Source organism: Leuresthes tenuis, unplaced genomic scaffold (assembly GCF_036924035.1).
Source record: "Leuresthes tenuis unplaced genomic scaffold, fLeuTen1.0.hap1 SCAF_5, whole genome shotgun sequence".
Lineage (NCBI taxonomy): Eukaryota > Metazoa > Chordata > Actinopteri > Atheriniformes > Atherinopsidae > Leuresthes > Leuresthes tenuis.
This window is the reverse complement of record NW_027325359.1, coordinates 24,626,904-24,651,543: the sequence shown is the minus strand read 5'-3', so window position 1 is coordinate 24,651,543 and position 24,640 is coordinate 24,626,904. Positions and strand designations below refer to the sequence as shown.

Sequence of the window (24,640 nt, the reverse complement as noted above, 5' to 3'; positions counted from 1 at the left end):
TTAGTTTGAGTGAAGGAATTCATTTTATAGCAAAATCCCAAATCGTGAAGAACTCATGAAAGTAAGCTTATTCTCGGATTCATGAAACTTTAGATTTGCTCTGTCTTTTACTGCAAAGTACAACGTTGTTTTTTTTGTTTAAATCTTTCTAGACATGGTAAATATGAAGGACAAAGCAGTTTTAACATAGTTTGAGTGAAGGAATTCATTTTATAGATAAAATCCCAAGAGTCTGCTGAGAAACAAGAATGAATGAGAAGTAGACTTTAACACGGCTCTAGGAGCGAGCCGAGTGTGGGCTAACCGGGAGAATTGCTTGAAAGAAACGCGACACCGAATGAGCGGTCAGAACAAAGCCTCAATACGGTTTTCCCGTGGTGTTTTTGTTGCTGCCTTGTCTTTTGCACAGAGTAAAAGACAAGGCAGCCATCGAATAGGGCCCGATTGTTCCTACTTGGTCAGCCGAGGAGCAAGGGGGGGAGCAAGCGTCTCAACCAAGCAAAGCTCACCATGGGGAAGGTGGCTATGCCAACTAGCCTGATGCCCTGCTCCCGCAGTGATGGATAATCGTACTCTGGTTTCTCTTCATAACGTACAAGTCTTTCGCCTTTTACTAAAGACTTCCGTGGAAAGCAGCACTAATGAGTTGTTTCTATTTTTGGCAGGCTTTACCTTTGCGGGTGAAGCCCTTTCCGTCTGTGCAAAAGAAATCTTGTTACTGTGCAGAGTGACTTCTCTGAGTAGAGTCGCCTTACTTGTTGCAACTGTGCCGATGTTGCTTGGATGGTGCTTGCTGGAGCGTGCGGGAGTGCAAAGTTATACCATTTAAAAGGGCTGAAGAGTGCTCAGTGCAGCGGGTGGGCGGAGGTGCAAAGTGACACTCTGGCCACCTATGGCCATAAAAAGAACACCGCTACAAGTGCGCATTGTGCCAGGAAGGGCCCTTGGACGTGAACCAGTGGACAGATATCACTTCTCGGCCTTTTGGCTAAGATCAAGTGTAGTACCTGTTCTTATCAGTTTAATATCTGATATGGCCTTTGTACGAGGACTACATATTAAATTGATTTTTAGCAATAGGAGTTGAAAAAGGAGCTTGCTCCGTTCACTCCAAGCATCGACCCGGTACTGCAATGCCGCTGGGAACGGTGCGCTCTTCTCTGCTCTTGTGAAAAAGCAAACAGTGGTGCAGGATGGAAGTTTCAGGGAGCCCAAGATGAAACTTTCTTTTAGTCTGCTGAGAAAAGAGAGTGAATGCGAAGTAGACTTTAACACAGCTCTGGGGGCAAGCCGAGTGCGGGCTAACCGGGAGAATTACTTGAAAGAAACGCGACACTGAATGAGCGGTCAGAACAAAGCCTCAATACAGTGTTCCCGTGGTGTTTGTGGCTGCCTTGTCTTTTGCACAGAGTAAAAGACAAGGCAGCCATCGAATAGGGCCCGATTTTTCCTACTTGGTCAGTCGAGGATCATGGAGGGGGAGCAAGCGTCTCAACCAAGCAAAGCTCACCATGGGGAAGGTGGCTATGCCAACTAGCCTGATGCCCTGCTCCCGCAGTGACGGATAATCGTACTCTGGTTTCTCTTCATAACGTACAAGTCTTTCGCCTTTTACTAAAGACTTCCGTGGAAAGCAGCACTAATGAGTTGTTTCTATTTTTGGCAGGCTTTACCTTTGCGGGTGAAGCCCTTTCCGTCTGTGCAAAATAAATCTTGTTACTGTGCAGAGTGACTTCTCTGAGTAGAGTCGCCTTACTTGTTGCGACTGTGCCGATGTTTGAAGCTGGAGTGCAAAGTTGTTGCTTGAATGGTGCTCGCTGGAGCGTGCGGGAGTGCAAAGTTATACCATTTAAAAGGGCTGAAGAGTGCTCAGTGCAGCGGATGGGCGGAGATGCAAAGTGACACTCTGGCCACCTCGAAAACCGAGGTTACATCCAGTACCAGGGGCAGCCCAAGCTCTGCCGCAAGTGTGGTGAGCATGGGCACCTGGTTGAGGCTTGTACCAAGGTGATATTTGGGAAGTGCAGAGAAATTGGGGACACTTTTGGAGAGTGTCCAAATGGCAGGAAATGTAATCTCTGTGGAGAATTAAATCACCTCTTCTGAGATTGCCCTAAATCTTTTGCCAACAAATTAAAGACGGTAAAGCCACAGTCAAGCCAACAAAGAGAAGGACCAGAGGTGGCAGTTGGTGAACAAAGTGAAGAGGTTGACCCAATAAATTCAAACTTCCCGCTAAAAGCTTGGATTGGAAGTGAGGAGCAAAAAGGAGAGGGGCCTGTAGAGGCCTCACCACTCAGTGCTGAAGTCTGTGAGAATTCACAGGCAGAGGGTGGAGCTAAGCTAAATGAGGAGGAAGAGCAGACAGGTGAGTCTAGTGAAGGTACTCACCTCCCCGAAGGTCAACAGCCGAGGAGGACGGCATCTGAGTTGTCCTCTGATTCCCTTTAGCTCTGCAATCAACCCCCAGGGACTCAAAGTTAAATGCAACATTGCATCAGAGGCCAACACGAGAGTCCGAAAAGGAGAGCTAGTTTCCCAAGAAATAACCTGAGTGTGTAATTTGTTTTGATAACTTAGAAAAACGAAAATGACATACCTACTTTCCTTTATCCTTTTAATGGTTCTCACCTTCTCAACACTAAATGTGAGAAGTGTGAAATCAAAGACAAGAGCCCAGAGTATTATATCCTTCTTAGACTCCATAAAATCAGATGTGTTTTTAATACAAGAATGTGGACTACCTTTTTTGAAAAACCATAGACAATGGGAGGAAATGTGGCCCAATTTATCGATATGGAGTGGCTCAAATCAAATTAAAAATGATGGTGTGGCCATTCTAATTAAAAATCCGCATGTTCTGGTGCGAGACGGACGGGCACTTTTAGCACACTTGAATTTTATGGGGCAAGACTTTAACCTCTTAAATATTTATGGTTTCAATGGAAAAAATGACAGGTATGACCTTTTAGAAGATTACTCACAAACGGGTAAGAAATGGTAGTATTGCCAGACTATACATGATCAAAACAGGGAGCGGAGGTGGTTCAGCTGCAAGGTGTGAATTTCTGACTAAAGTTTGTAAAAAGCGCGTAAGACAAGGTGCGAATGCCCAACAATGTATGATCAAAAGAGGGAGCGGAGGTTTTCGGCTGCAAGGTCTGAATGTCCAACCATAATTTGTAAAAACCGGGGAAGAAAAGGCTCGAAAGCCCGACTATACACCATCAAAAGCGGGAGCGGAGGTGTTCAGCTGCAAGAAGGTGTGAATGTCCGACCATAGTTGGTAAAAAGCGGGTAAGAAAAGGTTAAAATGCCCGACTGTACACCATCAAAAGCGGAAGCGGAGGTGTTCGGCTTCAAGAAGACGTGAACCTCCGAACAAAGTTTGTAAAAAGCAGTTAAGAAAAGGTTCGAATATCCAACCAAACATAATCAAAAGCGGGAGCAGAGCTTTTCGACTGCAAGTAGGTGTGAATGTCAGATCATGATTTGCAAAAAGCTGATGAGAAAGGGTGAGAATGCCCGACTATACACCATCAAATGCGGTAGCGGAGTTGTTTGTCTGTGAGTAGGTGTGAATCTGCGACCATAATTGCTGAAAAATGTGTTAGAAAAGGTAAGAATGCCGGTCCATACATCATCAAAAGCGAGAGAGGTGGTGTTCTGCTGAAAGTAGGTGTGAATGTCCAGCCATAATTACTCACAAACGGGTAAGAAAAGGTAGTATTGCCAGACCATACATGATCAAAACAGGGAGCGGAGGTGGTTCAGCTGCAACGTGTGAATGTCTGACTATAGTTTGTAAAAAGCGGGTAAGAAAAGGTTCGAATGCCCGACTATACACCATCAAAAGCGGAAGCGGAGGTGTTCCGCTGTAGACGGTGTGAATGTCCGACCATAGTTGTTAAAAAGCGGGTAAGAAAAGGTTAAACTACACGACTGTACACAATCAATAGCGGGAGTGGAGTTGTTCGGCTACAAGAAGGTGTGAAAGTCCGACCATGGTTTGTAAAAAACGGGTAAGAAAAGGTTCGAATTCCCGAATATATACCATCAAAAGCGGAAGCGGAGGTGTTCGGTTGCAAGAAGGTGTGAACGTCCGACCAAAGTTTGTAAAAAGCAGTTAAGAAAAGGTTCGAATATCCAACCAAACAAAATCAAAAGCAGGAGCAGAGCTGTTCGACTGCAAGTAGGTGTGAATGTCCAGCCATAATTACTCACAAACGGGTAAGAAAAGGTAGTATTGCCACTCCATACATGATCAAAACAGGGAGCGGAGGTGGTTCAGCTGCAACGTGTGAATGTCTGACTATAGTTTGTAAAAAGCGGGTAAGACAAGGTGCGAATGCCCGACAATGTATGATCAAAAGTGGGAGCGGAGGTGTTCGGCTGCAAGGTCTGAATATCCAACCATAATTTCTAAAAACCGGGTAAGAAAAGGCTCGAAAGCCCGACTTTACACCATCAAAAGCGGGAGCGGAGGTGTTCAGCTGCAAGAAGGTGTGAATGTTCGACTAAAGTTTGTAAAAATCTGGTAAGACAAGGTATGAATGTCCGACAATGTATGATCAAAAGCGGGAGCGGAGGTGTTCATCTGCAAGCAGGTCTGAATGTCCATCAATAATTGCTAGAAAACATGAAAGTAAAAATTTCTAAAATCAAACCACACATGATCATAAGTGGGAGAGGAGGTGTTCAGCTGCAAGAAGGTGTGAATATCCACCCATAATTCCTGAAAAATGGGTAAAAAAAAGGTGCGAATACCCAACCATACATCATCAAAAGCAGCTGTGGATGTGTTCGGCTACAAGAGGGTTTGAACGTCCAACCAAAGTTTGTAAAAAGCAGTTAAGAAAAGTTTCGAATATCCAACCAAACATAATCAAAAGCGGGAGCAGAACTGTTCGACTGCAAGTAAGTGTGAATGTCAGATCATAATTTGCAAAACAACAACTATACACCATCAAATGCGGGAGCGGAGTTGTTTGTCTGTGAGTAGGTGTGAATCTCCGACCATAATTGCTGAAAAATGTGTTAGAAAAGGTAAGAATGCCGGTCCATACATCATCAAAAGCGAGAGAGGTGGTGTTCTGCTGAAAGTAGGTGTGAATGTCCAGCCATAATTACTCACAAACGGGTAAGAAAAGGTAGTATTGCCAGACCATACATGATCAAAACAGTAAGCGGAGGTGGTTCAGCTGCAAGAAGGTGTGGATGTCTGACTATAGTTTGTAAAAAGCGGGTAAGACAAGGTGCGAATGCCCGACAATGTAAGGCAAGGCAAGACAAGGCAAGTATATTTGTATAGCACAATTCAACAACAAGGTGATTCAAAGTGCTTCACAGAGACATTAAAACAGAAGAAATAAAAAGCATGATTTAAAATTTAAACAAAAGAAGGAAATAAGAACAATAGATAAAATCAGAAAAAATTATATATATGAAAGATAAAATCAATAGTTAAAACATGATTCCGTTTTGAAACTCAAGCTTATTCAAATGCAGCTGAAAATAGATGTGTCTTCAACCTGGACTTAAATACACTGAGTGTTTCAGCTGATCTGAGGCTTTCTGGGACTTTGTTCCAGACATGTGGAGCATAGAAGCTGAATGCAGCTTCTCCATGTCTGGTTTTGACTCTGGGAACTGATAAAATACCGGATCCAGATGACCTGAGGGGTCTGGAAGGTTCATAGTGGGTCAGGAGGTCACTGATGTATTTTGGTCCTTGACCATTCAGAGCTTTATAGACCAGCATCAGAACTTTAAAGTCTATCCTCTGATGGACAGGCAGCCAGTGTAAAGACTTGAGAGCTGGACTGTGATGTGCTCCACTTTTTTGGTCTTAGTGAGGACTCGAGCAGCTGAGTTCTGGATGAGCTGCAGTTGTCTAACTGACTTTTTAGGCAGACCTGTAAAGATGCTATTACAATAATCAAGCCTACTAAAGATGAATGCATGGACTAGTTTTTCCAGGTCCTGCTGAGACATCAGATCTTTTAGCCTTGATATATTCTTAAGGTGATAGTAGGCTGACTTTGTTAATGCCTTAATGTGTTTGTCCAAATTTAGGTCTGAGTCCATCACTACACCCAGATTTCTGGCCTGGTTGGTCGTTTTTAGATTTATAGATTGAAGCTCTGTGGTGACTTTCAATCGTTTATCTTTGGCTCCAAAGACAATTACCTCAGTTTTGTTTTTGTTTAGCTGGAGGAAGTTGTGGCACATCCAGTCATTAATCTCCTCAATGCATTTTCCAAGGGCCTGTACAGGCCCTCTGTCTCCTGGTGACATTGTTATATACATCTGTGTGTCATCTGCATAGCTATGGTAGTTTATTTGGTTGTTTTTTATAATCTGTGCCAGTGGGAGCATGTAGATGTTAAACAGAAGAGGTCCCAGGATGGAACCTTGGGGAACTTGTGATTCTTGTCTGCTCAGATGTAAAGTTACCTATTGACACAAAGTACTTCCTGTTCTCTAAGTATGTTTTGAACCAGTTTAGTACAGTTCCGGAAAGACCAGCCCAGTTCTCCAGTTGTTTGAGTAATATATTGTGGTCAACTGTATCAAAGGCAGCACTGAGATCCAGTAAAACTAAGACTGACATTTTTCCACTGTCTGTGTTCAGACATATGTCATTAAACACTTTGGTCAGAGCAGTCTCAGTGCTGTGGTGCTGTCTAAAGCCTGACTGGAAGGTATCATAGCAGTTATTTTGTGTTAAAAAGTAATTAAGCTGTTGAAAAACCGCTTTTTCAATGATCTTACTTAAAAATGGGAGATTTGAGATGGGCCTGTAGTTGTTCATTTGCGTCTTATCAAGATTGTCCTTTTTCAGCAGAGGTTTAATTACAGCTGTTTTTAGTGGCTCTGGAAACACACCTGACGTTAAGGACAGGTTCACAATCAGTAACAGGTCTGACTCCAAAGTCTTTGAGACCCCTTTGAAAAAACCTGTTGGTAGGATGTCTAAACAGCAAGAGGAGGACTTCAGGTGACGTAAGATGTCCTCCAGGTCTTTACTGTTAATGGGTTGAAATAGTGTCATGGTGTTTAAACCGGTTTTCGGTGGACACAGTACATATGCTGAACCTGCTGCTGATGTACCAACTGCTTGTCTAATATTTTGGACTTTGTCTATGAAGAATTTGGCAAAGTCATTGCAGGCCATGGTGGAATGGAGTTCATTTACCACTGACACAGGAGGGTTTGTTAGCCTGTCAACTGTAGCAAATAAGGCCCGAGCATTATGACTGTTTTTGGTGATGATGTCAGGGAAGTAGGATTTCCTTGCATTCCTCAGTTGTAAATTATAAGAGTGAAGTTTCTCTTTATAGATGTCATAATGAACCTGGAGATTTGTTTTTCTCCATCTGCGCTCAGCTTTCCGACACACTCTTTTCCCATTTTTCACCAGTGTGGAATTTCGCCATGGAGACTTCTTCCTTCCAGAGATAACCTTCACCTTAATGGGAGCAATAGTATCCATAACATTTAACATTTTAGTATTAAAGCTACTGACGAGCTCACTGACTGAACCCCCGGACAGGGCAGGTGCTAAGGAGAAAACCTGGTTAAAGATCTTACTACTGTTTTCAGTTTTGAGATCACTGCTGTTGAGACATTTGTGTGCACTGAAATCGTACTCTCAAAGAAAACACAGGAATGGTCAGACAGGCCCACATCAGACACAGTAATCTTTGAAATGCTTAGACCCTTGGAGATCACTAAGTCTAGAGTGTGCCCCCTATTGTGCGTAGGCTCTGTTATATGCTGAGTCAGCCCAAAGTTGTCCAGAGTGTTACTCAGGTCTTTAGTCCCTCTGTCCTGAGGATTGTCCATATGGATGTTAAAATCACCAACAATAATTATACAGTCAAAATCAACACAGATCATAGACAGCAGTTCACTGAGGTCTTCAGAAAAATCTGAACAGTATTTAGGGGGCCTGTAAATATTCAGAAACAGGACACTGGGTGAGGCCTTCACCTGTATAGCCATATATTCAAAGGACTGAAAACTTCCAGGAGATAACTGCTTACATTGAAAGGATTCATTGAATAAGACTGCGACCCCTCCTCCTCTCCTGCTCACTCTGGCCTCGCTGATAAAACTGTAACCAGGAGGGGTTGACTCAATAAGAACAGCAGCACTGTTATTTTGTTCCAACCAAGTTTCAGTTAAAAACATAAAATCCAGGGTGTGCTCAGTGATAAAATCATCAATTAAGAATGTTTTCCCAGCTAAAGACCTAACATTTAATAAAGCCAACTTAAGTGTTTTAGAGGTATTATTTGCCCACTCGTGTTTGGGTGCAGTCTGTGGCACACAAGGTATGTTTACTTTATTTAAAGATCTTTTTGAGTGCAACTCTCTGTGTTTTGACTGGGTCACATTTCTCCTTCTGTCACCTAAAAGTACAGAAATTTTAAGATCTTCTAATAAACAGGGTCCCAGCTTGTCCTGGGAAAAGTCACGACTGTCAGAATTCACACAGCCTGGACCCCTCACACATCACACATCAGACTGCGGAGACAGTACATGGTGGCAGCGTGAAGGGACAGAAGGGGGTGGGGCTGGGCTCCGTCGCTTCGGCTGCTCTAGTAGGGGCGGGGCTCGGCGGGGAACCTTTGGCCGCTTTGGTGGGGGGTTTATGGGGGATAAAAAGGGATTGGGCTGGGGGGTAGATCTAAGCCCAGCATTGACCCGTTCCATCATCTCCTCAGTGAATTTCAGGTGAGGGGAGGAGGAGGGAGAAAGGGAGGGTGAGGAGCACAATGACCTGTCAGGGGTTTGGGGGGCTGGGGAAGGTCCTGGTCCTGGTCCCTGGTCCTGGTCATTAGTGCTGTTGAGAGGGTTTGGGGCAAATAAAGACCTCTCTTCTTGCCTCTGATGTCTCTCCTTTCCAAAGTTCCTCTTGGGTGGGGGCAGATGGAGTTCCTCCTCAAGGTTTCTGCTGGGATTTGTTTGTTCCTCTCTATGAGATAACTCCTTGTTTATCTCAGCCTTGGCCCCGAGCACAGATGGATGACGTAGGAAATAAAATATGTTGGAGGTGAACAGTTTCACCCCTGACTTGTTAAAATTAAATCCATTTGCCATGTATGATCAAAAGAGGGAGCGGAGGTGTTTGGCTGCAAGGTCTGAATGTCCAGCCATAATTTCTAAAAACCGGGTAAGAAAAGGCTCGAAAGCCCGACTTTACACCATCAAAAGCGGGAGCGGAGGTGTTCAGCTGCAAGAAGGTGTGAATGTTCGACTAAAGTTTGTAAAAATCTGGTAAGACAAGGTGCGAATGCCCAACAATGTATGATCAAAAGCGGGAGCGGAGGTGTTCAGCTGCAAGAAGGTCTGAATGTCCATCAATAATTGCTAGAAAACATGAAAGTAAAAATTTCGAAAATCAAACCGCACATGATCATAAGTGGGAGAGGAGGTGTTCCGCTGCAAGAAGATGTGAATATCCACCCATAATTCCTGAAAAAAGGGGAAAAAAATGGTGCGAATGCCCAACCATACATCATCAAAAGCAGCTGTAGATGTGTTTGGCTACAAGAAGGTGTGAACGTCCAACCAAAGTTTGTAAAAAGCAGTTAAGAAAAGGTTCGAATATCCAACCAAACATAATCAAAAGCGGGAGCAGAACTGTTCGACTGCAAGTAGGTGTGGATGTCAGATCCATCCATCCATCCATCATCTGCCGCTTATCCGGGGGTCGGGTCGCGGGGGCAGCAGCTTGAGCAGAGAAACCCAGACGTCTCTGTCCCCGGCCACTTCCTCCAGCTCTTCCGGGGGGACCCCGAGGCGTTCCCAGGCCAGCCGAGAGACATAGTCTCCCCAGCGTGTCCTGGGTCTTCCCCGGGGTCTCCTCCCAGTGGGACGTGCCCGGAACACCTCCCCAGGGAGGCGCCCAGGGGGCATCCTAACCAGATGCCCGAGCCACCTCATCTGACTCCTCTCAATGCGGAGGAGCAGCGGTTCTACTCCGAGCCCCTCCCGGATGACTGAGCTTCTCACCCTATCTCTAAGGGAGAGCCCAGACACCCTGCGGAGGAAACCCATTTCGGCCGCTTGTATTCGCGATCTTGTTCTTTCGGTCACTACCCACAACTCGTGACCATAGGTGAGGATGGGAACGTAGATTGACCAGTAAGTAGAGAGCTTCGCCTTCTGGCTCAGCTCCCTCTTCACAACGACGGGTCGGTGCAGAGCCCGCAACACTGCAGACGCCGCACCGATCCGCCCGTCAATCTCCCGCTCCATTCGTCCCTCACTCGTGAACAAGACCCCGAGATACTTGAACTCCTCCACTTGGGGAAGGATCTCATTCCCGACCCGGAGAGAGCATTCCACCCTTTTCCGGCTGAGAACCATAGTCTCGGATTTGGAGGTGCTGATTCTCATCCCAGCCGCTTCACACTCGGCTGCGAATCGCTCCAGTGAGAGCTGAAGGTCACGGCCTGACGACGCTAACAGAACCACATCATCTGCAAAAAGCAGAGACCCGATTCTGAGGTCGCCAAATCGGACACCCTCAACGCCCTGGCTGCGCCTAGAAATTCTGTCCATAAAAGTTAGGAACAGAATCGGTGACAAAGGGCAGCCCTGACGGAGTCCAACTCTCACCGGAAACGTATCCGACTTACTGCTGGCAATGCGGACCAAACTCTGGCACCGGTCATACAGAGACCGAACGGACCCTATCAAGGGGTCCGGCACTCCATATTCCCGGAGCACCCCCCACAGGACTCCACGAGGGACACGGTCGAACGCTTTCTCCAAGTCCACAAAACACATGTAGACTGGTTGGGCGAACTCCCATGCACCCTCCAGGATCCTGCCGAGGGTATAGAGCTGGTCCACTATTCCACGGCCAGGACGAAAGCCACACTGCATCTCCTGAATCCGAGGCTCGATTATCCGACGGATCCTCCTCTCCAATACCCCCGAATAGACCTTACCAGGGAGGCTGAGGAGTGTGATACCCCTATAGTTGGAACACACCCTCCGGTCCCCCTTTTTAAAGAGGGGGACCACCACCCCAATCTGCCAGTCCAGAGGCACTGTCCCCGATGTCCACGCGATGCTGCAGAGGCGTGTCAGCCAAGACAGCCCTACAACATCCAGAGCCTTGAGAAACTCAGGACGGACCTCATCCACCCCCGGGGCCTTGCCACCGAGGAGCTTTTTGACCACCTCGGCAACCTCAGCCCCAGAAATGGGAGGCCCCGTCTCCGAGCTCTCCGACTCTGCCTCTTCCGAGCACGTGTTGGTAGGATTGAGGAGTTCCTCGAAGTACTCCCCCCACCGACTCACAACATCCCTAGTTGAGGTCAGCAAAGCCCCGTCCCCACTGTAAACAGTGTTGACTGTGAGCCGCTTCCCCCCCCTGAGACGCCGGATGGTGGACCAGAATCTCTTCGAGGCCGTCCGGAAATCGTTCTCCATGGTCTCACCGAACTCCTCCCAGGCCCGAGTTTTTTTCTCAGCAACCGCCGAAGCCGCAGCCCGTCTGGCCTGTCGGTACCTATCAGCTGCTTCCAGGGTCCCACTGGCCAAAAAGGCCCGATAGGACTCCTTCTTCAGCTTGACGGCTTCCCTCACCACTGGTGTCCACCAGCAGGTTCGAGGGTTGCCGCCACGACAGGCACCGACCACCTTACGGCCACAACTCCGATCAGCTGCCTCGGCAATGGAGTCACGGAACATGGCCCATTCGGACTCAATGTCCCCCACCTCCCCCGGGATATGGTTGAAGCTCTGCCGGAGGTGGGAGTTAAAGCTCCTTCTGACGGGGGATTCTGACAAACGCTCCCAGCAGACCCTCACAATACGTTTGGGCCTGCCAGGTCTGATCGGCATCCTCCCCCACCAGCGGAGCCAACTCACCACCAGGTGGTGATCAGTTGACAGCTCCGCCCCTCTCTTCACCCGAGTGTCCAGGACATACGGCCGCAAGTCCGATGATACAACCACAAAGTCGATCATCGAACTGCGGCCAAGGGTGTCCTGGTGCCAAGTGCACATATGGACACCCTTATGTCTGAACATGGTGTTCGTTATGGACAGTCCATGACCAGCACAGAAGTCCAACAACATAACACCACTCTGGTTCAGATCGGGGGGGCCGTTCCTCCCAATCACACCCCTCCAGGTCTCACTGTCATTGCCCACGTGAGCATTGAAGTCCCCCAGCAGAACGAGGGAGTCTCCGGTAGGAGCATTCTCCAGTGCCTCCCCCAGAGACTCCAAAAAGGGTGGGTACTCTGAACTGCTGTTTGGCGCATAGGCACAAACAACAGTCAGGACTCGTCCCCCCACCCGAAGGCGGAGGGAGGCTACCCTCTCGTTCACTGGGGTAAACCCCAATGTACTGGCACACAGCCGGGGGGCAATAAGTATGCCCACACCTGCTCTGCGCCTCTCACCACGGGCAACTCCAGAGTGGAAGAGAGTCCAACCCCTCTCAAGAGGACTGGTTCCAGAGCCCAAGCCGTGCGTCGAGGTGAGTCCGACTATATCTAGCCGGAACCGCTCAGCCTCGCGCACCAGCTCCGGCTCCTTCCCCAACAGAGAGGTGACATTCCACGTCCCAAGAGCTAGCTTCAGTAGCCGAGGATCAGACCGCCAAGGCCTCTGCCTTCGGCCGCTACCCAGCTCACATCGCACCCGACCCCCTTGGCCCCTCCCACGGGTGGTGAGCCCGTCGGAAGGGGGACCCACGTCATCATTTCGGGCTATGCCCGACCGAGCCCCATGGGCACAGACCCGGCCACCAGGCGCCCGCTGCCGGGCCCCACCCCCGGGCCTGGCTCCGGGGGGAGGCCCCGGTGTCCCATATCCGGGCAAGGGATCACGAGGTCCAAATTTTTTGTTCATCATAAGGGGTCTTTTGAGCTGTTCTTTGTCTGGTCCCTCATCTAGGATCTGCTTGCCTTGGGTGACCCTACCAGGGGCTTAAAGCCCCGAGCAACATAGCTCCCGGACTCATTGGGGCACGCAAACTCCCCCACCACGATAAGGTGACAGCTCAGGAGGGAGGGATGTCAGATCATAATTTGCAAAAAGCTGATGAGAAAGGGTGAGAATGCCCAACTATACACCATCAAATGCGGGAGCGGAGTTGTTCGTCTGTGAGTAGGTGTGAATCTCCGACCATAATTGCTGAAAAATGTGTTAGAAAAGGTAAGAATGCCGGTCCATACATCATCAAAAGCGAGAGAAGTGGTGTTCTGCTGAAAGTAGGTGTGAATGTCCAGCCATAATTACTCACAAACGGGTAAGAAAAGGTAGTATTGCCAGACCATACATGATCAAAACAGGGAGCGGAGTTGGTTCAGCTGCAAGAAGGTGTGAATGTCCGACTAAAGTTCAAATATATTAACAAAAGCGAGAGGAGAAGTCTTCGGATGAGAGTGTTTGAGAATTTCCAACCATAATCTATAAAATGCGGTGAAAAAAAGGTGTTATAGAACACTAAAAGGTGGAGCGGAAGTGTTCGGCTGCAAGAAGGTGTGAATGTCCGACTATATTTGGTGAAAAGCATGTGAAGCAAGGTCTGAATGCCCAACCTTACATCATCAAAAGCGAGATCAGAGGTGTTTGGCTGCAAGAAGGCCATAGTTTGCCAAAAGCGGGTAAGGTGCGAATGACCGACTAAATATCAACAAAAGTGGGGGCGGAGGTCTTCGGATGCAAGTGGGTGTGAATATTCCACCATACAAGTATGGTGGAGAGGAAGCTATAAATTGCTGACCATTGTTTGCAAAAAGCGGGTGAGAAAAGGTGCGAATGTCCAACCATACATGATCAAAACAGGGAGCGGACGTGTTTGGCTGCGACAAGGTTTTAATGTCCACCCATAATTAATGAATAGCGGGCAACGAGTAGGTTCCAATGCCCAACCATACATCATCAAAAGCAGGAGTGGATGTGTTCGGCTACAAGAAGGTTTGAATGTCCGAGCATAGTTTGTAAAAAGCGGGTAAGAAAAGCTTCGAATGCCCGAACATACACCATCAAAAGACAGACCGGACGTGTTCCGCTGTAAGTAGGTGTGAATGCCCAACCATAGTTGGTAAAAAGAAGGTAAGAAAAGGTTCAAATATCCGACTGTACACAATCAATAGCGGGAGCGGATGTGTTCGGCTACAAGAAGGTGTGAAAGTCTCACCATGGTTTGTAAAAAGCGGGTAAGAAAAGGTGCGAATGCCCGACAATGTATGATCAAAAGAGGGAGCGGAGGTTTTCGGCTACAAGAAGGTCTGAATGTCCGACCAAAGTTTGTAAAAAGCGGGTAAGAAAGGTTTGAATGCCCGACTATACACCATCAAAAGCGGGAGCGGAGGTGTTGCACTGTAAGACGGTGTGAATGTCTGACCATAGTTTGTAAAAAGCAGTAGGTGTGAATGTCAGATCATAATTTGCAAAAAGCTGATGAGAAAGGGTGAGAATGCCCTACTATACACCATCAAATGCGAGAGCGGAGGTGTTTGTCTGTGAGTAGGTGTGAATGTCCCACCCTAGTTGCTGAAAAATGTGTTAGAAAAGGTAAGAATGCCAGCCCATACATCATCAAAAGCGGGAGAGGTGGTGTTCGGCTGCAAGAAGGTGTGAATATCCAGCCATAATTACTCACAAACGGGTAAGAAAAGGTAAGAATACCAAACCATAAATTATCAAAAGCGGCAGCAGAGATGTTCGGCTGGTATTTATAAATGTCTAGATAGATTTGAACAAAAAACAACGTAGTATTTTGCAGTAAAAGAAAGAAAGGTTCAGAAATCCGAGAAAAAGCTTTTCATGAGTTCTGCATGATTTGGGATTTTGCTTATAAAATGCATTCCTTCAATCAAACTATGGTAAAACGGCTTTTACCTTCATATTTATCAATGTCTAGATCGACTTCAACAAAGAACAACATTAGATTTTGCAGTAGAAGAAAGAGAGACACTGAAGGATCAGGAATCCGAGAATAAGCTTATTTTCATACGTTCTGCATGATTTGGGATTTTGCTATAAAATGAATTCCTTCACTCAAACTATGTTAAAACTGCTTTTACCTTCATATTTATCAATGTCTAGATCGACTTCAACAAAGAAGAAACATTGTATATTGCAGTAGAAGAAAGAGCAACACTGAAGGAACAGGAATCCGAGAATAAGCTTACTTTCATACGTTCTGCATGATTTGGGATTTTATGTATAAAATGAATTCCTTCACTCAAACCAAGTGAAAACTACTTTGTCCTTCATATTTATCAATGTCTAGATCGACTTCAACAAAGAACAACATTGTATATTGCAGTAGAAGAAAGAGCAACACTGAAGGAACAGGAATCCGAGAATAAGCTTACTTTCATACGTTCTGCATGATTTGGGATTTTATGTATAAAATGAATTCCTTCACTCAAACCAAGTGAAAACTACTTTGTCCTTCATATTTATCAATGTCTAGATCGACTTCAACAAAGAACAACATTGTATATTGCAGTAGAAGAAAGAGAGACACTGAAGGAACAGGAATCCGAGAATAAGCTTCTTTTCATACGTTCTGCATGATTTGGGATTTTGCTATAAAATGAATTCCTTCACTCAAACTATGTTAAAACTGCTTTTAACTTCATATTTATCAATGTCTAGATCGACTTCAACAAAGAACAACATTGTATATTGCAGTAGAAGAAAGAGCAACACTGAAGGAACAGGAATCCGAGAATAAGCTTATTTTCATACGTTCTGCATGATTTCGGATTTTCCTATAAAATGAATTGCTTTGCTCAAACCAAGTTAAAATTGCTTTGTCTTCATATTTATCAATGTCAAAGCAGTTTTAACATAGTTTGAGTGAAGGAATTCATTTTAAAACAAAATCTCAAAACATGCACAACACATGAAAAGCTTATTCTCGGATTCCTGATCCTTCAGTGTTGCTATTTGTTATATTGCAAAGTACAACGTGTTTTCTTTGTTTTGTTTAAATCTATCTCGACATTGATAAATATGGAAGGACAAAGCAGGTTTAACTTGGTTTGAGCAAAGCAATTCATTTTGTAGCAAAATCCGAAATCGTGAAGAACTCATGAAAGCAAGCTTATACTCGGATTCCTGAAACTTTTAGATCTTAGATTTGCTCTTTCTTTTACTGCAAAGTACGTTGGGGTTTTTTTTTGTTTAAATCTTTCTAGACAAGGTAAATATGAAGGACAAATCAGTTTTAACATAGTTTGAGTGAAGGAATGCATTTTATAAGCAAAATCCCAAATCATGCAAAACTAACGAAAAGCTTTTTCTCGCTTTTCACTGCTTTTTACAAACTGGTCGGACGTTCACACCTTCTTGCAGCCGAACAATTCCGCTTCCACTTTTGATGGTGTATATTCGGGCATTCAAACCTTTTCTTACCCGCTTTTTACAAACCATGGTCGGACTTTCACACCTTCTTGCAGCCGAACACCACCTCTCCCGCTTTTGATGATGTATGGTCCAGCATTCTTACCTTTTCTAACACATTTTTCAGCAATTATGGTCGGACATTCACACCTACTCACAGCCAAACACTTCCGCTCCCGCATTTGATGGTGTTTAGTCAGGCATTCTCACCCTTTCTCATCAACTTTTTGCATATGATCTGATATTCACACCTACTTGCAGTCGAACACCTCTGCTTCCGCTTTTGATGGTACATATTTGGGCATTCGAACCTTTTGTTACCCGCTTTTTACATACCATGGGTGGACTTTCACACCTTCTTGTAGCCGAACAACTCTGCTCCCGCTATTGATTGTGTACAGTCGGGTATTTTAACCTTTTCTTACCCGCTTTTTACCAACTATGGTCGGACATTCACACCTTCTTACAGCGGAACACGTCCGCTCCCTCTTTTGATGGTGTATGTTCGGGCATTCGAACCTTTTCTTACCTGCTTTTTACAAACCATGGTCGGACTTTCACACCTTCTTGTAGCCGAACACCTCCGCTCCCTCTTTTGATCATACATTGTTGGGCATTCGCACCTTGTCTTACCCGCTTTTTACAAACTATAGTCAGACATTCACACGTTGCAGCTGAACCACCTCCGCTCCCTGTTTTGATCATGTATGGTCTGGCAATACTAGCTTTTCTTACCCGTTTGTGAGTAATTATGGCTGGACATTCACACCTACTTGCAGTCGAACAGCTCTGCTCCCGCTTTTGATTTTGTTTGGTTGGATATTCGACGCTTTTCTTAACTGCTTTTTACAAACTTTGGTCGGACGTTCAAACCTTCTTGCAACCGAACACCTCCGCTTCCGCTTTTGATGGTATATATTCGGGAATTCGAACCTTTTCTTACCCGCTTTTTACAAACCATGGTCGGACTTTCACACCTTCTTGTAGCCGAACAACTCCACTCACGCTATTGATTGTGTACAGTCGGGTAGTTTAACCTTTTCTTACCCGCTTTTTACCAACTATGGTTGGACATTCACACCGTCTTACAGCGGAACACCTCCGCTTCCGCTTTTGATGGTGTATAGTCGGGCATTCGAACCTTTTCTTACCCGCTTTTTACAAACTATGGTCGGACATTCAATCCTTCTTGTAGCCGAAAAGCTCCGCTCCCTCTTTTGATCATACATTGTCGGGCATTTGCAACTTTTCTTACCCGCTTTTTACAAACCATGGTCGGACTGTCACACCTTCTTGTAGCTGAACACATCCGCTCCCACTATTGATTGTGTACAGTCAGGTTTTTTAACGTTTTCTTACCCGCTTCTTACCAACTCTGGTCGGACATTCACACCTTCTTAAAGCGGAACACGTCCGCTCCCTCTTTTGATGGTGTATGTTTGGGCATTCGAACCTTTTCTTACCCGCTTTTTACAAACTATGCTCGGACATTCAAACCTTCTTGTAGCCGAACACATCCACTCCTGCTTTTGATGATGTGTGGTTGGGCATTCGAACCTACTTCTTGCCCGCTTTTCATTAATTATGGGTGGACATTCACACCTTGTCGCAGCCAAACACCTCCGCTCCCTGTTTTGATCATGTATGGTTGGACATTCGCACCTTTTCTCAACCGCTTTTTGCAAACTATGGTCAGCAATTCACAGCTTCCTCTCCACCATACTTGTATGGTGGAAGATTCACACCCACTTGCATCCGAAGACCTCCGCCCCCACTTTTGTTGATATTTAGTCGGTCATTCGCACCTTACCCGCTTTTGGCAAACTATGGCCTTCTTGCAGCCAAACACCTCTGATCTCGCTTTTGATGATGTAAGGTTGGGCATTCAGACCTTGCTTCCCCTGCTTTTCACCAAATATAGTCGGACATTCACACCTTCTTGCAGCCGAACACTTCCGCTCCACCTTTTAGTGTTCTATAACACCTTTTTTTCACCGCATTTTATAGATTATGGTTGGAAATTCTCAACCATTGTCTCCTCCCGCTTTTGTTAATATATTTGAACTTTAGTCGGACATTCACACCTTCTTGCAGCTGAACCACCTCCGCTCCCTGTTTTGATCATGTATGGTCTGGCAATACTACCTTTTCTTACCCGTTTGTGAGTAATTATGGCTGGACATTCACACCTACTTTCAGCAGAACACCACCTCTCTCGCTTTTGATGATGTATGGACCGGCATTCTTACCTTTTCTAACACATTTTTCAGCAATTATGGTCGGACATTCCCACCTACTCAGAGCCGAACACCTCCGCTCCCGCATTTGATGGTGTATAGTCGGGCATTCTCACTCTTTCTCATCAGCTTTTTGCAAATTATGATCTGATATTCACAGCTGCTTTTGATAATGTATGGTTGGGCATTCGCACCTTTTTTTACCCATTTTTCAGGAATTATGGGTGGACATTCACACCGTCTTGCAGCTGAAAACATCCTCTCCCGCTTATGATCATGTGCGGTTTGATATTCGAAAATTTTCTTTCATGTTTTAAAGAAATTATTGATGGACATTCAGACCTTCTTGCAGCTGAACCCCTCTGCTCGCGCTTTTGATGGTGTATAGTAGGGCTTTCGAGCCTTTTCTTCCCGGTTTTTACAAATTATGGTTGGACATTCAGACCTTCTTGCAACCTAACACCTCCGCTCCCTCTTTTGATCATACATTGTCTGGCATTCGCACCTTGTCTTACGCGCTTTTTACAAACTTTAGTCGGACATTCAGACCTTCTTGCAGCTGAACCACCTCCGCTCCCTGTTTTGATCATGTATGGTCTGGCAATACTACCTTTTCTTACCCGTTTGTGAGTAATTTTGGCTGGACATTCACACCTACTCAAAGCCGAACAACTCCGCTACCGCATTTGATGGTGTATAGTCGGGCATTCTCACCCTTTCTCATCAGCTTTTTGCAAATTATGATCTGACATTCACACCTACTTGCAGTCGAACAGCTCTGCTCCCGCTTTTGATTATGTTTGGTTGGATATTCGAACCTTTTCTTCACTGCTTTTTACAAACTTTGTTCGGAGGTACACGTCTTCTTGAAGCCGAACACCTCCGCTTCCGCTTTTGATGGTGTATAGTCGGGCTTTCGAGCCTTTTCTTACCTGGTTTTTAGAAATTATGGTTGGACATTCAGACCTCGCAGCCGAACACCTCCGCTCCCTCTTTTGATCATACATTGTCGGTTATTCGCACCTTGTCTTACCCGCTTTTTACAAACTATAGTCAGACATTCACACGTTGCAGCTGAACCACCTCTGCTCCCTGTTTTGATTATGTATGGTCTGGCAATACTACCTTTTCTTACCTGGTTGTGAGTAATTATGGCTGGACATTCACACCTACTTGCAGTCGAACAGCTCTGCTCCCGCTTTTGATTTTGTTTGGTTGGATATTCGAACCTTTTCTTAACTGCTTTTTACAAACTTTGGTCGGACGTTCACACCTTCTTGCAGCCGAACAACTCCACTCCCGCTATTTATTGTGTACAGTCGGGTAGTTTAACCTTTTCTTACCCGCTTTTTACCAACTATGGTCGGACATTCACACCGTCTTACAGCGGAACACCTCCGCTTCCGCTTTTGATGGTGTATAGTCGGGAATTCGAACCTTTTCTTACCCGCTTTTTACAAACTATGGTCGGACATTCAAACCTTCTTGTAGCCGAAAGCCTCCGCTGCCTCTTTTGATCATACATTGTCGGGCATTCGCACCCTTTCTTACCCGCTTTTTATAAAACCATGGTCGGACTGTCACAACTTCTTGTAGCCGAACACATCTGCTCCCGCTATCGATTGTGTACAGTTGGGTTTTTTAACCTTTTCTTACCCGCTTTTTACCAGCTCTGGTCGGACATTCACACCTTCTTACAGCGGAACATGTCCGCTCCCTCTTTTGATGGTGTATTTTCGGGCATTCAAACCTTTTCTTACCCGCTTTTTACAAACTATGCTCGGACATTCAGACCTTCTTGCAGCTGAATCACCTCCGCTCCCTGTTTTGATTATGTATGGTCTGGCAATACTACCTTTTCTTACCCGTTTGTGAGTAATTATGGCTGGACATTCACACCTACTTTCAGCAGAACACCACCTCTCTCGCTTTTGATGATGTATGGACCGGCATTCTTACCTTTTCTAACACATTTTTCAGCAATTATGGTCGGAGATTCACACCTACTAACAGACGAACAACTCCGCTCCCGCATTTGATGGTGTATAGTTGTTGTTTTGCAAATTATGATCTGACATTCACACTTACTTGCAGTTGAACAGTTCTGCTCCCGCTTTTGATTATGTTTGGTTGGATATTCGAAACTTTTCTTAACTGCTTTTTACAAACTTTGGTTGGACGTTCAAACCTTCTTGTAGCCGAACACATCCACACCTGCTTTTGATGATGTATGGTTGGGTATTCGCACCTTTTTTTTACCCATTTTTCAGTAATTATGGGTGGACATTCACACCTTCTTGCAGCTGAACACCTCCTCTCCCACTTATGATCATGTGCGGTTTGATTTTCAAAATTTTTACTTTAATTTTTTCTAGCAATTATTGATGGACATTCAGACCTTCTTGCAGCTGAACAACTCCGCTCCCTCTTTTGATCATAAATTGTCGGGCATTCGAACCTTTTCTTACCCGCTTTTTACAAAACTTGGTCGGACTTTCACACCTTTTAGTAGCCGAACAACTCCGCTCCCGCTATTGATTGTGTACAGTCGGGTATTTTAACCTTTTCTTACCCGCTTTTTACCAACTATGGTCGGACATTCATAACTTCTTACAACGGAACACCTCCGCTCCTTATTTTGATGATGTATGGTTGGGCATTCAAACCTACTTGTTGCCCGCTTTTCATTAATTATGGGTGGACATTCACACCTTGTCGCAGCCAAACACCTCCGCTCCCTGTTTTGATGGTGTATAATGGTGGACATTCGCACCTTTTCTCACCCGCTTTTTACTATGGTCGGCCATTCACAGCTTCCTCTCCACCATACTTGTATGGTGGGATATTCACACCCACTTGCATCCGAAGACCTCCGCCCCCACTTTTGTTGATATTTAGTCGGTCATTCGCACCTTACCCGCTTTTGGCAAACTATGGCCTTCTTGCAGCCAAACACCTGATCTCGCTTTTGATGATGTAAGGTTGGGCATTCAGACCTTGCTTCACCTACTTTTCACCAAATATAGTCGGACATTCACACCTTCTTGCAGCCGAACACTTCCGCTCCACTTTTGAGTGTTCTATGTAGCATTCACACCTTTTTCTTCACCGCATTTTATAGATTATGGTTGGAAATTCTCACCCACTCTCATCCGAAGACCTCTCCTCCCGCTTTTGTTAATGTATAGTCGGGCATGAGAACCTTTTCTTACCCGCTTTTTACAAATTATGGTTGGACATTCACACCTACTTGCAGCCGAATACTGATACTGATCCTCCCGTAATAAAATGGTCGGATCTTATCAAACACACTTTGTTTCTTGTGACAATCAAGTCAGCGAAACAGCATATACACGTCAAGACACTGAATCAAGTTTGCCACAAGAACTCATAAGTTTGGCAGTATTGCTCTGCCGTCAGCAATCATACACCCATTTTATTTTCGTGAGACATGTGCAGGCACCTGTTCATCTACTGTTCTATCACTATGAATTAGTTTATCTATTATCAATAAGGATACTTCTACAACTACTATCAAAGTATGTCCGGACTTCTTATGTTGTCAGTTGCTATATATGAATAAGTGGGTAGCTACTGACAAGCATTAAGCATGTCACACAGCCCAAACATATAACATTTCAGGACACACCACACAGTTAACAACCACAGTGAAGCGTGTCAAAGCCCAAACATGTAACATTCAACGGGACACTTACACAACACATTCAAATCAAACAGTCAGACAACATACAAGAACATATACCCCAGCCGGCATTGCTCCCTGCCTATTTTCCTACAGCTCACTATGTGTGCGCACACCTTTATTCACAAACTCTTCAACTTATACTCTTTTACCGAAGCTGCTACAGCTCGATTGGCCGAATACCCTTAGATCCTATTTCGGTGAATTTGACATCTGCCTTACATGTAACAGATTAGCGATTTAGTTTGAGTGAAGGAATTCATTTTATAGCAAAATCCCAAATCGTGAAGAACTCATGAAAGTAAGCTTATTCTCGGATTCATGAAACTTTAGATTTGCTCTGTCTTTTACTGCAAAGTACAACGTTGTTTTTTTTGTTTAAATCTTTCTAGACATGGTAAATATGAAGGACAAAGCAGTTTTAACATAGTTTGAGTGAAGGAATTCATTTTATAGATAAAATCCCAAGAGTCTGCTGAGAATCAAGAATGAATGCGAAGTAGACTTTAACACGGCTCTAGGAGCGAGCCGAGTGTGGGCTAACCGGGAGAATTGCTTGAAAGAAACGCGACACCGAATGAGCGGTCAGAACAAAGCCTCAATACGGTTTTCCCGTGGTGTTTTTGTTGCTGCCTTGTCTTTTGCACAGAGTAAAAGACAAGGCAGCCATCGAATAGGGCCCGATTGTTCCTACTTGGTCAGCCGAGGAGCAAGGGGGGGAGCAAGCGTCTCAACCAAGCAAAGCTCACCATGGGGAAGGTGGCTATGCCAACTAGCCTGATGCCCTGCTCCCGCAGTGATGGATAATCGTACTCTGGTTTCTCTTCATAACGTACAAGTCTTTCGCCTTTTACTAAAGACTTCCGTGGTAAGCAGCACTAATGAGTTGTTTCTATTTTTGGCAGGCTTTACCTTTGCGGGTGAAGCCCTTTCCGTCTGTGCAAAAGAAATCTTGTTACTGTGCAGAGTGACTTCTCTGAGTAGAGTCGCCTTACTTGTTGCAACTGTGCCGATGTTGCTTGGATGGTGCTTGCTGGAGCGTGCGGGAGTGCAAAGTTATACCATTTAAAAGGGCTGAAGAGTGCTCAGTGCAGCGGGTGGGCGGAGGTGCAAAGTGACACTCTGGCCACCTATGGCCATAAAAAGAACACCGCTACAAGTGCGCATTGTGCCAGGAAGGGCCCTTGGACGTGAACCAGTGGACAGATATCACTTCTCGGCCTTTTGGCTAAGATCAAGTGTAGTACCTGTTCTTATCAGTTTAATATCTGATATGGCCTTTGTACGAGGACTACATATTAAATTGATTTTTAGCAATAGGAGTTGAAAAAGGAGCTTGCTCCGTTCACTCCAAGCATCGACCCGGTACTGCAGTGCCGCTGGGAACGGTGCGCTCTTCTCTGCTCTTGTGAAAAAGCAAACAGTGGTGCAGGATGGAAGTTTCAGGGAGCCCAAGATGAAACTTTCTTTTAGTCTGCTGAGAAAAGAGAGTGAATGCGAAGTAGACTTTAACACAGCTCTGGGGGCAAGCCGAGTGCGGGCTAACCGGGAGAATTACTTGAAAGAAACGCGACACTGAATGAGCGGTCAGAACAAAGCCTCAATACAGTGTTCCCGTGGTGTTTGTGGCTGCCTTGTCTTTTGCACAGAGTAAAAGACAAGGCAGCCATCGAATAGGGCCCGATTTTTCCTACTTGGTCAGCCGAGGATCATGGAGGGGGAGCAAGCGTCTCAACCAAGCAAAGCTCACCATGGGGAAGGTGGCTATGCCAACTAGCCTGATGCCCTGCTCCCGCAGTGACGGATAATCGTACTCTGGTTTCTCTTCATAACGTACAAGTCTTTCGCCTTTTACTAAAGACTTCCGTGGAAAGCAGCACTAATGAGTTGTTTCTATTTTTGGCAGGCTTTACCTTTGCGGGTGAAGCCCTTTCCGTCTGTGCAAAAGAAATCTTGTTACTGTGCAGAGTGACTTCTCTGAGTAGAGTCGCCTTACTTGTTGCGACTGTGCCGATGTTTGAAGCTGGAGTGCAACGTTGTTGCTTGGATGGTGCTTGCTGGAGCGTGCGGGAGTGCAAAGTTATACCATTTAAAAGGGCTGAAGAGTGCTCAGTGCAGCGGGTGGGCGGAGATGCAAAGTGACACTCTGGCCACCTCGAAAACCGAGGTTACATCCAGTACCAGGGGCAGCCCAAGCTCTGCCGCAAGTGTGGTGAGCATGGGCACCTGGTTGAGGCTTGTACCAAGGTGATATGTGGGAAGTGCAGAGAAATTGGGGACACTTTTGGAGAGTGTCCAAATG

General features: G+C 45.5%; 6 non-coding genes across 6 annotated transcripts; all 6 read left to right on the top strand.

Annotated features, from left to right (window-relative positions):
- Positions 1-569: 569 nt before the first annotated feature.
- LOC140308168 (U5 spliceosomal RNA) lies at positions 570-683 on the top strand. Its single transcript, XR_011916139.1, has one exon. It is a non-coding gene; the product is annotated as a U5 spliceosomal RNA (small nuclear RNA).
- A 285-nt stretch (positions 684-968) lies between these two features.
- LOC140307873 (U2 spliceosomal RNA) lies at positions 969-1,159 on the top strand. The gene has a single exon (XR_011915898.1). It is a non-coding gene; the product is annotated as a U2 spliceosomal RNA (small nuclear RNA).
- A 411-nt stretch (positions 1,160-1,570) lies between these two features.
- Positions 1,571-1,684, top strand: LOC140308167 (U5 spliceosomal RNA). The gene has a single exon (XR_011916138.1). It is a non-coding gene; the product is annotated as a U5 spliceosomal RNA (small nuclear RNA).
- Positions 1,685-23,147: 21,463 nt separating this feature from the next.
- Positions 23,148-23,261, top strand: LOC140308385 (U5 spliceosomal RNA). Its single transcript, XR_011916337.1, has one exon. It is a non-coding gene; the product is annotated as a U5 spliceosomal RNA (small nuclear RNA).
- Positions 23,262-23,546: 285 nt separating this feature from the next.
- LOC140308387 (U2 spliceosomal RNA) lies at positions 23,547-23,737 on the top strand. The gene has a single exon (XR_011916339.1). It is a non-coding gene; the product is annotated as a U2 spliceosomal RNA (small nuclear RNA).
- A 411-nt stretch (positions 23,738-24,148) lies between these two features.
- Positions 24,149-24,262, top strand: LOC140308164 (U5 spliceosomal RNA). Its single transcript, XR_011916136.1, has one exon. It is a non-coding gene; the product is annotated as a U5 spliceosomal RNA (small nuclear RNA).
- The last annotated feature ends 378 nt before the right edge of the window (positions 24,263-24,640 follow it).